Below are 15,425 nucleotides of genomic sequence, written 5' to 3'. Positions count from 1 at the left end.
ATCTAATACTAGTTGGAATATTTTTTCTAAATTTTATGCGCTATCAGTGAAGGTCTGCAAAAATGTATAAAATTAAACAAACAATACATAAAATTTCCTTTTTATTACATAAAATTGCAATGCATACCTAGTAAATCTTGAGTGGTTATTTAACAAATTACTAGGTAGGTAGTGTCTTTCAGTAGGTATTTAATATTTTCTGAAGAAGTAGGAATTATGAGTTATATCTTTCTAAAATTATTTGTGTGCCATTGTTTTTATCCTTACAGTTTTAACTCATCAAAGCAATGATCCAAAAGTAAATTTTAGGAAATTTAGGCTATTATTTGTTCTGTTATTCTAACAGTCTTGGGAATTTTTTTTACAAAGACTACTATGAATTTGATTTTATTTCTTAAATTTTGAATTTTGTTATATATCATTTAAATGATAATATAAGCATTTACACTGTAGTAGCATTTTTAAAATAGCAACCTTCTTTGCTATTTTATTAAAAATCTAGGCTTTTCACCCTTTTGGCTTTTTGAGGAGGGTGGTACCAGGGATTGAACCCAGGGTAAGTTAACCACTGAGCCACATCCCCAGTCTTTTTAGTATTTTTTTATTTTGAGACAGGGTCTCACAAAGTCCTTAGAGTCTTGCTAAGTTGCTGAGGTTGTCTTGAATTTGCATTCCTCCCACCTCAGCCTCCTGAGTTATTTGAATTACAGGAATGCACCACTGGGCCCAGCACCCATCTGACTCTTAAACTTAGTATCTTTACAAAGTGCACTGGAAGGTCTGTTACTGCAGAAGGGTTGGGAAACAATAAGACCATGTGATAAAGTCATTTGATAATGAACACTGTGAATATTTCAAGTTTGTTTTATAAAATCTAAAAGAAAACTTTTGTCAAACTACAAAATCTATGTATACTTCTAGATTGTAAGACTTGATAGTTTTATTTATGACTTTGTAGATTGTTATTTGGATATGAAACAAAACAGAAAAATATATTGAGAAGGAATATGTTTGACTTCTTTAATGTATCACATTTCTTAAAACATTTTTAATGTGTGCTTAATATTTAATAAACCAAAAATGATACAATTACAGTGTCATGCATATTGTCAATGACAAAAGTAAAATTATTTTGTGGTAGCAGGAAACAAAAACTATACTTTGATGTCCCATAAGCAGTCACTTAGCATGTTTAAAACTAAATTCATCAACTTCTTTCCCAACTTATTCCTGCAAACTCAATCTAAGTATAATGACAAATAAGACATGATGAATGTCTCTATAATAACTGTGAATGTGGAGAAAAATTAAATGGGGAGTTGGACCATAATTTTAGAGTTCTTTAAAACCATATAAATAAGACAAAAGAAATTGATCAAAATGAAAATAGTTCTTATTCTGTACCTAGTTGACCTGTTCAGGAGTAATTTTCCTCTAATACTTTATTATTTTGTAAATTTTCTTCAGTGTGACTCTATAACATATACCTTATTATTAAGAGATTTGCAAAGAGAGTTATATGATATATAACCCTAATTTATGGTCTCCTATATGGAGATTTTATTACCTGTGTAGTCATGAACCTGATTGTAGCTGCTTCAGAGTAAATGTTTTCTGCTTAGGATAATTTTTCTCTAAAAGTAACTACATATATACATTCATGTTTTTGTTTGGTTTTGTTTTAGATTTTAAAAAGACTTTTGGAGGAGGAGTCTCATTATTAATCATAACTAAATAATGTGCCTTCACTTAGCTATCATATATACTGTGTACCAGGAACTGTGTTAGGTACTAGGGATACAAAATAAATGAGCTGTCCTAAGAGAGCTTACATTTTAGAAGAGAAGATAGATAATATATAACAGGCATTACAGTCTGATAAATGCCATGGCAGAAGTGATCACAGTTGCAATGAAGTTTTGTTGGATTAATTGCACTGTAAATTGTGGTTAAACTAATCTTTGCCTCCCTAGAGTCTGTCTTCAGTTCGTGTGGTAGTTTAAATAAACCAAGTGAAGAGCTACTGATTCCTCCTCCACTTCCTCCTCGAAGAAAGTTTGACCAAGATGCTTCAAATTCAAAGGTAGTCAACAGGACCTGGATTTGCCTTAATTTATTTAAAAATTTATGGATTTTCAAGATAGGACTTTATTTTTACGAATTTGTTGTATTTTGGCTTTTCTTTATCATTTTCCACATTTATATTGTTGTATTTGAAAAATGCTTTTAGTAGTTGTTTAATTCTTATAAAAAAAACTTTCCTTTAAAAAAGCGGGGGGGGGGTGGTGCTGATTCACAGACTCAGAAATACACTTTTTTTCTGGTACTAGTATGTGAAGGATTCTTCCAGCTTTCCATCAGCTTTTCAAATTTAATTTTTGGAAAGCTTGTTAAAACCTGATATGTTAACCCTTACTCCTGGAGTTTTTGATTCAGTAGATCTGGAGTGAGGGCTCAAAAATTTGCTTTTCTAACCAAAGGCCCAGTGTTCTCTCCAATGTGCAGTTGCTAACTCACAATAAGCAGTGGGGAGGGGAGAATAGAAATTCACTGGCTCAGACAAAGGGGAATGAAGGGAAGGGACGAGGAATGGGAATAGGAAAAACAGTAGAATGAATCAGACATAACTTTCCTATGCTCATAAATGAATACATGACTCCACATCATGTACAACCAGAAGAATCGGAAGTTATACTCCATGTATGTATGATATCTCAAAATATAATCTCCTTTCATACATAACTAAAAAGAACAAATAATTTTTAAAATAATTTGCTTTTCTAACAAGTTCCCTACTGGTACTGATGTTGCTGGTCCTTGGATGACCCTTTTAAATGCACTGTTCTGAGTGTCACTGGGAAAAGTAGAAGTAAATGCTTAATCAGGAGAAGCTGGACATTAAGTCTCCTTAACATCATGTCCTTTCACATCTACAAAACTCTATATTATTTTTGCTTACCTATTTTTATAATTAAAATTCATGAATTTCTTAAATTTATGAAATAGTAACACAAAGTAAGATGAATTGAAGCTTTATGTTCTAAGACTTCAATTAAAACATCTCATATGTAGAAGTATTAAACAGAGCCCTTGATTAAACTAGAAGTGATGTACTTAAAAATCTGATAATTAAACCAGATTAATTTACTTTGAGCTTCTGGATTTAATTCGTGTGTTGAGTTAAAAAATTCTTCTGTGTGAAGAATTTTTCAGACTTTTAAAATTGCCTTGTAAGTTTTTCAGGAGAAAAGAAGTATAGTTATATAACTTTTTGTTTTAAAGGGAACTGTGAAATCTGATGACGACCCTCCTGCTATTCCACCAAGACAGCCTCCTCCCCCAAAGATAAAACCCAGAGTTCCTGTTCCTACCAGTGCATTTAATGGACTTCTGCATAGTCCACCTCCACCTCCGCCAACAGATCCTCTTCCTGATACCCCTCCACCAGTTCGCCTTCGACTTCCAGAACACTTTATAAACTGTCTGTTTAATCTTCAGCCACCTCCACTGGGACATCTTCACAGAGATCCAGACTGGCTCAGAGACATTAGAACATGTCCAAATTCACCAAGCACTCCTCCTAGCACACCCTCTCCAAGGGTACCATGTCGATGCTATCACAACAGTCTTGCTCATTCTCAAGCTCCCCCTGTTCCACCAAGGCAGAATTCAAGCCCTCACCTACCAAAACTTCCACCAAAGACTTACAAGTGAGAGTTTTCACATCCCCCATTGTACAGACTGTCTATGGTAGAAAATGCAGAAACTCCTCAATAACCTTAGCCATATGTAGTCATTGACACTGGAATAGTATTTGTAAAGCTTTTTTTTTAATTTACTCAAAAAGGCATAGTATTTTAGTTTTTTTGGTTTTTGTTTTTTGTTTTTACAAATAATGCTCTTCAGAAATGCTACTGATCAAATAAGCTTTTAAGAATTGGAAAGATAAAATACAAAAGTCCTTTACCAATATCCTCAGGTGATCAGTTGCATTGCCTTGTCTTGGATCCTCAGTGCTGCGAAAAGGCCAGTATAATGAATTTATATTTGCACTGTAGACTCTGCTAAAATATGGTTTAAAGTGACTTTGTTTGCACTGAAAGGGGATAGTGTTTTTGTGGAATTTTTCAAATTTGAGTAATAGAGGCCTTTTTTTAAGGTAATGAATTTACACAAATATAGAGGTGTATGGTGTTACTGATTTTTAAATCTCTTTGACCATCTTCTGGAAGGTTTTTACTTGTAGTTTTTACATCTAGGAGAATTGTGAATAACACCCACTGTTCTTAAATTCTTTAATTCCATGTCTTAAATGCCAGTATTTGCTGCTGAAGACAAAAATGAAATGTGTAATGAAAATAATAGAATGCACTGTGTATATTATTTTGTCAAAATGTAAACAAAGAACACATAACCCAATTATAGAGGAAACAAAGGGCATGTATCTCATTCAGATGTGCCTTTTGTTTTTGCAAAAAGTTGCCTATTGCTTTGGAACACAAAGTTAATATGCCATGTATGTACGGTTTTGTTTATATTGTATATTTAAAGATAATGTTAATAACCTATATAAATTTAAGTGACTTGAGGTCTATAATACAATCTGCTACTTTACTAATTCATATGTTCAGAGGAAAAGTTCTTATGGCATAGGAACCAACTGCCTTGCCTTCAAAACCTAGTGACTTTCTCTATAAATCTTGTGTTAACTGAAATTTTTTAAAAATATTTTTTTTAGATTGGTAATATTTAAACCAGCAAATACTTAATGCTTTATTAAACTTTTTAATCAGAAGCGAGTAAAACTTTTATTTGCCATTTGTATACCTTCACTCAAAGTGATGAAAAGTATGTTATGTGACAGGCTGTAGCAGTGGTTGTAAAGTAGCCAAAAGCCACGTTCTTTATTTACTGGTCTGTGGCCTTTTACTGTGCTTTGTATCAGAGTTCTTAACAAGATTAATTAAATCACCTCAGTCTTAATTTTTAAAAGACTTTTTAAAAAATGTGTTTTCATTGTAAAGAACAAGGGGATATTAGAGTACTGTAGATATATGTATACACACATTGAGTTATTTCATGCAACTTAAAACTACATAATCCCAAATAATTTATATGATGTAAATTTTAGAGGGATTAAAAAAAAATTTTAACTGGTAAATGCAAGCTGCAAGTTTCCAGCAATCCTTTTTATGCATTCATACGGAAAAAGTAGGAGCACACTTGGAAACTTCCTGAGAAAGATAATAGACACCTTTGGTAAGCTGCCTGGATTTAAGGTAACTACAGTATGAGTCAATCTCTAACCACGTAAAAATGCTCCAGTGTTTGCTTTGTTTTTTCACAGAGCGGATTATATTAGTTTTATCTGGGAAAGTGACTTAAACTAGCTGTTCCTCAAGCCAGGCGCATTTTACAGGAGAAGAAATGGAAGAGGGCGGTTAGTGCTGGGTTACACCCAAGGTGCTGCAGCCTTCTGGGCTTTGTTGACTTGCGCACACGCGAGGTGCCAAGTCCGCCACTAGGAGGCGCGGGCCCCTCTCAAGGCTTGGCCTGTGAGCGGCGCACAGATGAGTTGTCACTAAGCGAGCGGCACCCTTTAGCCGGCAGAGATGGCGGCTGCTGTGGAGTCGGTGGTGGAGGATCCCCTGCGGAGCTTTGTGAGAGTTCTGGAGAAGCGGGATGGGACTACGACTGCAGCGGTATGACTCCGGTGGTGTGGGTTGCAGTTGTTTGGGACGCTGCCATTGTGCTCTCTAAATACTTGGAAACGCTGGGGTTTTCTGGAGACGGGGCCCAAGTGTTGAGCCGGCGGTCGGTGCTGGAGTTGGGCTCAGGCACCTTGGCGGTGGGACTCATGGCTGCTACCCTCAGGTAAGAATTGAAGGGAGGGGACATCGCTTTGCTTTGAAACTCATATTGCCAGTTACCCACCCTGTGCTTACCCCTCAATCAACGTTATTTTATAGGGCAGATGTTGTGGTCACCGATCTTGAGGAATTACAAGACTTGCTGAAGATGAATATTAATATGAACAAACATCTTGTCACTGGTTCTGTTAAAGCCAAGGTACTGAAATGGTTTGTATGGTCTTTCAGCTTGTTTTAAAATACCAATTCATAGTTTGTTTTAAATTGTATCTCGTTAAAGCCATGATAATACGAAATGAGCTTATTGGCTCTTGCTTATAAAGCAAGAGTATTTTAAATTATTAACAGTTTAAAATACTTGTTTGCCATTTTGAAGGGGGGAAGAAATAGAAGACTTTCCTTCTCCACCAGACTACATACTGATGGCTGACTGCATATGCTACGAGGAGGTAAATGTTCAGTGAGTGAAATCTCTCTAATCGATTAACTGTTTTTTGTATTCTGAAACTACATTTCTTCACATTTTAACATCTCTGAATTCAGGATATTTGTCTATGGATGATAGATGGTTGTAGCAAAAATAAAACAAAAGTCACAAGAGACTATGTATATACATTCATATATACCTGCAAATCATGTTTAGAAGAGTGTTATATGCATTTTATTAGAGGCTTCTTCAAAAGTTTTAAAGGATTTTACCACTTGGATCTGTTATGAAAAACTATGATAACCTTTTTAAAAAAAAAACTTTTTTGGGGATGGCAGACATTAGGGGGGCTGTAGATCAAATCCAGGGCCTTACACATGTGAGTGCTCTACTACTGAGCTACATCTCCAGCCCTAAAATCACCCCTTAGCCTCCCACCTCTGCCCTTAGTTGTTCCCAATGAAATGTTTCACCAGGAGAATTAAGTTGCATTTTTTAAAAAATTCATGGTTTTGTGGCAAGATTTACTAGATCAAATATTTTTCTTTTTTCTTTTCTTTTTTTGGAACTAGGGATTGAACTCAGGGGCACATGACCGACTAAGCCATATTCCCAGCCCTATTTTGTATTTTATTTAGAGACAGGGTCTCATTGAGTTGCTTAGCGCCTTGCTATTGTTGAGCCTGGCTTTGAACCTAGGATCCTTTTGTCTCAATCTCCCAAACTGCTGGGATTACAGGCATGTGCCACTGCAATATTTTTCTTTAAATATTGGTTTATGATAGCATTGTGGGTATCATTTATATTTAAAATAATGAGCATTGAGCCAATCCATGTTCAAGTTAAGTTCAGATTTACTTTTGTAGGAAAAATTGTTGATTTTTTAAATCCTACATTAAATTAGAGTAAGTGAAATTACTTTTAAGAGTGAAATCAACACTATTCGTTTATTTCCATGGGAACTTCAAAACACAGTCACTTGAATTCTTTTTCTGAAAACTGTAGTATAATAATTAATTTTTAAAAAATTTTTTACATGTCGATGGACTTTATTTTATTCATTTATTTTGATGCGGTGCTGAGAATTGAACCCAGTGCCTCATTCATGCTAAGCAAGTGCTCTACCACTGAGCCACCACCCAGGCCAATAATTAATTATTAATTTATAATAATAATTAATGAGTTTACCAATCATTATTAGAAAATGTTAACTACATGTACTTTGTTGTATTGATTCAAAAATTAATAATAGGGGAATTAATCCTTTTACTCCCCTAACCTTCTCTTAATAGAAAATTTTTGAAGTCATGAAATACGTTTTTCTTTTATAGTCTTTGGAACCATTGCTGAAAACACTGAAAGATCTCAGTGGATCTAAAACTTGTATCATATGTTGCTATGAACAACGTACAATGGGGAAAAATCCAGAAATTGAGAAAAAATATGTTGAGGTAAGGACTATAAGATCTATCTTTGTAGTGAGTACCCTTCAGGGAGGCTATATATGACTAATTAGTATTTTATGGCAATTTTGGAGATTTGGACAATCTGTTTGTATGAACCCAGCCAGTAGGGGACTCTTTAAAATCCACTATTCCACAAAGCCCATCCCCATTTTCTATTCTCATCCTTTATTTTTTATCTAATTAGTTGATATTGTATCTACAGAACCGTGTAAAATAATAATGGTGACACTGTCTTTTCTGAGAAAGTTCTTAATATTTCTTAATTGTTGGCTGTGGGGAACATATCAGTGATACATATAGTGCTTTTAGAGAATTCATGATAGAGGGGCTGGGGTTGTGGCTCAGTGGTAGAGTGCTCGCCTAGCATGCATGAGGCACTGAGTTCAATCCTCAGCACCATATAAATGTAAAATAAAGACATTGTGTGCACCTAAAACTTAAAAATAAATATTTTAAAATAGAGAATTCATGATAGAAATGAGGAGGTGATAAATTTGTACTTCTCTGTTTTTCTCTACATTTTTATGAAACCTCTGACCTACATACCTGTTTTTAGGGACTTAATTAATAGTCAGAAATATTCACAGGAAGTTGCAAATGTAGTACATAGCTATTTTTGGTAAAGGGGATTGAACTCAGGGGCACTCAACCACTGAGCCACATCCCCAGTCCTGTTATGTATTTTATTTAGAGATAGGGTCTCAATGAGCTGCTTAACCTGTCGCCATTGCTGAGGCTGGTTTTGAACTTGAGATCCTCCTGTCTTGGTCTCCTGAGCCGCTGGGATTACAGGCATGCCCCACTACACCCAATACATAACATCTTACGTATCTTTTAATCTTTTTCCCCCAGTGGTGACCCAGGCCCTTTTTATGGGCAAAAATTCATCCCATTACAAGTAAATCTTTTTGTACATCTGTATAGCTCTGCAACTTTTGTCTGCTGATGGACTGCTTTGGTTAATGAGAAAACAAGAATATGACTGCCTCAGATAATATATGATAAATTTTTTTAAATTTATTTTTTGTAGTAATAGATGTAGATGTATTTTTATTTATTTTTTTTTTTATCAGTGCTAAGGATTGAACCCAGTTCCTCACTCATGCTAGGCAAGTGTTCTGCCACTGAGCTACAGCCCCAGCCTTCATGTTTTTCCTGAATATGAAGAATGTTACTGAGATTTTGGGACTCTTAATTAATTTTTTATACAGTTAAAATAATTTTTATTGAGGTAAAACAGTTAAATGCATATATATCAAGCACTCAGCCACATAATTACTACCCAGCATAAAAATATACATTTCTAAGACCTCAGAAGGTTTCCACAGTGCCCCTTCCTAATCAGTATTCCTACAAAGATAGCCACCATTGTACCTTCTTTATCACAGGTCTGTTCATATTATTGAGTTTAAAGTATATCTGTTAAATTTATAGCTGCTTCAGCTAGACTTTGATTTTGAAAAAATTCCCTTGGAAAAACATGATGAAGAGTATCGAAGTGAAGATATTCATATTATATACATCAGAAAGAAAAAATAAGTAAGTACATTTCCAGTTCTTCATCTTCTGAGGATATTTCATCATCTGGTCACTGTTTCTGGGCTTGTGTGTGGTCAAGGCCTTGATTTTGATGTGGTAAAACAGCTATGACTCTTCAATGGACTCAGGCATTGACTCAGGATTAAGATCACTTATCTGTCTTGCCTTTGGTTCTTGTTCTAAGTAAGGCAGGCTTTTTGTTTTCTTTCATGCTGTGCTGGGGATTGAAGTCAGGGTCTTGCATGTGGAAGGAAGCACTCTACCACTCAACTAAACCTCCAGCCCAGCAGGCTTTTTTTAAATATACCTTTGTAATGGGATGTGTTAGTAAGCAGCAGTTAATGTAACAATGCCTGAGGTAACAACTTAAAAAGAGGAAAAGTTTATTTTGGCTCACATTTCTAGTCTGTAATCCTTTTGCTCCATTGCCTTATGACAAGGCAGTATGTCATGACAGAGAAAGCCCAATCACCTCATAGCTGGGAAGGAAAAGGAAAGAAAGAGGAAAGGGCAGAGTCCTATGGAAAACACATCCCCGATGACCAGAAGACCTCCCCCATAAGGTTTCATCTCGAAAGATTTCACTTCCTCCTTTAATATATGGGCCCTTTGGAAACACTAATTCAGACTATAGCATTGGGCATTAACCCAGACAGGTGACTTAACTCTTTATATTGTAGTTTCTCTTAACTCAGATTTTAAAATGCCAGTTCATACTTTTGTGAACTTTCTTCAGTCATTCAAATTATTTTTAACAAAGTAAAATGTAATCAGATCTGGGGCTGAGGATGTGGCTCAAGTGGTAACGCGCTTGCCTGGCATATGTACAGCCCGGGTTCGATCCTCAGCACCACATACAAACAAAGATGTTGTGTCTGCCGAGAACTAAAAAATAAATATTTAAAAATTCTCTCTCTCTCTCACTCTCTCTTTAAAAAAAAATAGACAGATCTGTTTATAAAGAAAAATGCACCTAATTAAATAGAATTCATTTTTTTTAGTTGTACATAATACCTTTATTTTATTTATTTATTTTTATGTGGTGCTGAGGATCAAACCCAGGGCCTTGCACATCCAAGGCGAGCACTCTACCCCTGACCCGCAACCCCAGCCCTAGAATTCATTTTTGTTCCCCTTGTTTGGTGCTTCCTTTACATGATATAACAATCACATTTTATGCAAGTTGCATCTGTGACACCTACAGTTTTTAACTTGTACAACTGTATCTCATCTATTTTGTAACTCCAGCACCTTTTATAAATGTGACAAAAATTTTAAAATGTTTTATGCCTTAAAGTATCCAGTTTTTGATTTTGGTACTGGGGATTGAACCCAGACAGATGTTGCTGAGCTACTAGTCTTTTTTTTTTTTTTTTTTGAGACATGGTCTCATCAAGTTGCTCAGGCTGACTGCAAACTTGTGATCCTCCTGCCTCAGCCTTCCAAGTCACTGGAATTACAGGCGTGCATCATCACAGCCAGCTAAGGGATTCAGTTTTAGCTAAAGCATTATACAGTTTTACAAGTAGAAATTTTTGAGGCATAAAGATTTTGGGTTCCTAAATATATATATATATATATATATATATATATATATATATATATATATATATATATATATATATATATATTTTTTTTTTTTTTTTTTTTTTCGGTACCAGGGATTGAACTCGGGCACTCAACCACTGAGCCACATCCCCAGCCCTATTTTGTATTTTATGTAGAAACAGGGTCTCACTGAATTGCTTAGCACCTCGCTGTTGCTGAGGCTGGCATTGAACTCACAATCCTTCTGTTGCCCCAGCCTCCTAAGCTGCTTGGATTATAGGAGTGTGCCACGACGCCTTGCTTCATTTTTTTTAATTGATAATAATTCCCATACCATGAAATTCACCTTTTTGAAGTATACAATTCAGTATAAATATATTCACAGAACAAAGTTTTCATCTTTCTCAAAAGAAACTCCATACCATTAGCAGTCACTCATTTCTCCCCAGTCTCTAGCCCCTGGCAGTCACTAACCTCTATTTCTATTTATCTGCCTATTGTGCTCATGTCATGAATTATTCACATTACATGGTCTCTTACGTCTAGCTTTTTTACTCAACACAGACAGTGTTTTCAAGGTTTATCCATATTGTGGCATGCTTTTACTCTTATGTCTAAAAAATATTTATTTGTATGAATGTGTACATCTTGTCCATCCATTCATCATTTGGTGGCATTTTACTTTTTCAGTCTTTAGCTGTAATGAGTGGTGTTGCTGTGAACATTTATGTAGAAGTTTTTTTTGTGTGAGCATCTTTTCAGATCTCTTAGGTATATGCCTGGAGTGGTATTGCTTGGTTATATGGGAACTCTGTGTTTAACTTTTTAAGGAATTGACAAACTGTATTCCTAAGCCATTGTCCATCGTTTTAACTACAGCCATCTTAGGAGGTGTGAAATAGGATCTTGTGTTTGTTTGTTTGTGGGGGGGGTGTGCTTGGGATTGAACTCAGGGGCACTCAGTCACTGAGCCACATCCACAACCCTATTTTGCATTTTATTTAGAGACAGGGTCTCATTGAGTTGCTTACCACCTCGCTGTTGCTGAGGCTGGCTTTGAACTTGCAGTTCTCCTATCTGTCTCCTGAGCTGCTGGGATTACAGGCATGCGCCACTGCCTCTGGCAGATCTTATGTTTTTTATTTTCATTTCCCTAATAACTAAAGATTAAAGATGTTGAATATCTTGTCTCACTTGACAAGATATCATTGACCCATTTTCAAATTGAGTTATTTGTCTTTTCATTAAGTCTAAGAGAACAATTTGGATACTGAACATCAGATGTTCAATTTGCAAAATACTCTCTCCTATTCTGCAGGTTGTCTTTCTTGTTTTGGTATTATGTCTTTTATAGCAAAAAGGTTTTGAATTTTGATAATGTCCAGTATATCTTTTTTTTTTCCTTAGTTGCTTGCAGCTTTAACATGTGTCAGCTTAAAACTTTCTAAACATTATACTTGGTTATTCATTTGACTTTCATTTAGCCACTGCTGGGCATATTGCTTAGTATTAAGTACTCCATAAATAGTTGGTGAACTTTTTTTTTTTCTTATAGAAATTGCCGTCATGAAACTTTGTCATCTTACCCAAACCTCTAACAACCTGGGTAAGCTAAAGATGTGAATGAAGCATGTGAATACAGCATGGGAAGATTGTGTTTACAGATTTTTCCAGCATGTCCTTAGAGGTCTGATATATGGATGACAACCACCATGGTCTGCCTGCAATATGAAAAATGACTGCCTGCCTTTCAGTGGGCCTGAAATCCATCTTAGGTTTACTTAGCCTCAGCATTAAGTTCTGCTTAAAAGAAATATTGAGATCAGTTACTCAAATAAAAACTGGTATTAGGATTAGGCTAAAATCTGCCAAAAGTAAATAGTGAAGCAACATGGTTGATTTGACACATTTTCAGGAAACTAGAGGTAAACTGATGCAATTTTTAGAAGTATATCACTATCGAATAATTTTCTAAATTCAAACCAGTAAACATTAGTTTGCCTTGGGAATAAGTAAATTTTAAATATTTCACTTTTACATAATTAGGCAATAGTTTTGTCTTTTGCTTCATATGGTATCTTTAATGCTTAATTGTCCTTTTACTTAAAAAAACAAAACTATTGTCTTGTATACTTACATTTACCAAAGTTTTATTCTTTTCAAATAAATATGTAAGTACTCTAAATAGTGAACAATATTATAATTAGTTACAAAGAAGAAAAAATAAGAGATTAGGGAAACAAAAGGTACCTTTACAAAATTTTTCATTTGGGAATGGAGTGAGAATGGAAAGCCCAGTTCCAGGGTTATTCACTGGTATAGCTCATGCATTTTTCTTTGTGATTGTCTTCCAGGAAAATCTGGTTTAAGAACACTGGTATTAAGTTAACTTGTTTACATGAAACAGTAAAAGATTATTGCGTAACTACAAAAAAATGTAGTTGTATACATATCTATCAAATTATTTTTATGCTGTGTCATTTCTATTTCGTGTTATGATAATCTTCAGCACACATGGACTGAAAGTCAAGGACTTACATTACACTGGTTCCAGAGTGGTGACCAGATGAAATTCTGGTATTTACCAGCATTGGTGCTAGATGTCACATTTTATGTGTTAAAATAAACATTGATTTTGAGACCCTGTGACTTTGTGAATGTTCCAGAAATAGCTTTAAAGAAAATAAACATCTAAAGCAGGTGACTGCCTTCCAGAAAGAGCAAAAACAGCCCTGTTTAGAGACTTTGAGGATCAAAGCAAAGGAAATAGTTCTCTCCTTTCAGGCTTACTTTAGTCTTTAAAGTTTGCTTTGTTTTTTGTCAAAATACTTTGTTCATATTGCCCTAGCATTTCATTGAGCACTTTTTCCCCCTAGGCAGTTCGTGTAACCTAAATGTGTGATGCTTTTGGTAGTTACAGATAGCACTATCTATCATTAGTGAGGTCTTAGGACAAATGACAACTTTCTGGCTTGTTCCAAAATATTATGGAATTGTGAAGATAAATTTGACGTTGACTGTGGTAGTCTAGCTGGATTTCTCACATCCCTTTTCATCTTCCAATTTTTATGCCCTCCTTTCTTCACTGTGGTTTTTAATTTATAGTGTTTGTGAGTCTTTGGCCTGAAGTGTACCCATAGATTTACTATATGAAAGCCCAGTTCCTTTATCTCAAAAACATGCTATTTATAGTCTAAAACTTTCTGAGTGAATCAGACTGAAGTCAGCTTCTACACAAATTTGCTGAAATCATCCCTGCTTGCCTTCCCTGCCTTGCTAGTACCACCCCTTTACTTATCACTTGCATAATAAATCACTTGCATACTTTCATCTCATTGTATTTCTGGGGAATTTACCTAAGGCACTGACAATAAAAGTGATTTGTAACAAAATCAAATGGGATTTCCCCTATCCCATTCTGAAATATCAACATTGGCATCATAGCATGCCAGTTCCACAAGATCAAATAGCCACTAGTGTCAGTACCAATGAGTACTGCAGAGAGCTTACTGTAGAGAGCTTACTGAGGGCTACCAATTGAAAGAACTTGCTCTATCACCAACTATCATGGAAGCCTTGGGAGAATTTCCCTCTTGGAGGAATACAGTGTTTGGAAATGAGGTTTAGTCCTTTGGATTCTCCATTGTGTGGGGGATGAAACAATGTATCTGCACTCAGAAACCATAGGAAGGATGCCTGAGGCAATACTCAAGATTCAAGATGATTGTAACAAGGGAAGACCAACATTTTCTCCTCTGTTTGGATTTATCCAGATTAACTCAGTTGTTTTATTCCAGGGCATGGAGACAGAATTGGAGGGGTGATGTGGGCACTGTGTAGCAGTTGGACTCTGTCAGCCTGAGGATTGATCCAGAATTGATCCATGAGCTGGGAGCTAGAAAGCTTCTACAACAGCATAATTTGGGGGTGGGGGTTAGATGCAGCAAATGAATGAGGTATGATGCCACTACCTGGGGGTCAGCTACCATATAGCTAACTGTCCATCTCAATGCACAGCTAGTGACTGGGGAAACAGTTCAAGAACAAGCCAGGAGGGCAAGAGGGGTTGCCACTGTGCACATTGGAACCCATAAACCACTTAAGAGTGCTGTTGGAGCCAATTAGGGAAAGGGCTACAATCCACAGTAAGGCATTATTTATCAAACCAGGTTGCATGAGAGATCATTTGTAAAATTGAAAGCCACAAAATCTATACTCAAGCCCCATCCCAATCCAAGGAAGTTAGAGGTGTGGTATTGTTGCTAAAAGACTCCAGATAGTTTTAAAATTTAGCCTAAATGAAACCATTGCAATAAGGAAACCTCTTTTAGCCAGGGAAGACAGCAGAGAGTATATAAAAATGAAATCATCTGTGGTTAGAGTAGGCATATGCTGCATAAAGAGGAAAAACTTTGATTTATAATTGTCTATGAAATAGGAGACTTAAAAATAGGAATGAGCTTTAGAAAGTGAAATGGACTATTAAAATGCCTAAAAATTTAGAGAATTTAGCCAAGAAGGTAAAGGTGATGCTACTCAAGAGGAAAGGGTGATCCAACAGTTGGAAAAAGAAAA

General features: G+C 35.6%; 2 pseudogenes; both read left to right on the top strand.

The window, feature by feature from the left end:
- Positions 1–4,401, top strand: part of LOC144372515 (son of sevenless homolog 2-like) — a 40,168-nt pseudogene extending 35,767 nt beyond the window's left edge.
- A 1,159-nt stretch (positions 4,402–5,560) lies between these two features.
- Positions 5,561–12,586, top strand: LOC144372509 (protein N-lysine methyltransferase METTL21D-like; annotated as a pseudogene).
- Positions 12,587–15,425: the final 2,839 nt, after the last annotated feature.

This window comes from Ictidomys tridecemlineatus, unplaced genomic scaffold, assembly GCF_052094955.1.
Source record: "Ictidomys tridecemlineatus isolate mIctTri1 unplaced genomic scaffold, mIctTri1.hap1 Scaffold_112, whole genome shotgun sequence".
Taxonomy (NCBI): Eukaryota; Metazoa; Chordata; class Mammalia; order Rodentia; family Sciuridae; genus Ictidomys; species Ictidomys tridecemlineatus.
The sequence above is the reverse complement of the archived record's forward strand: the minus strand, read 5'-3'. Positions and strand labels throughout refer to the sequence as shown.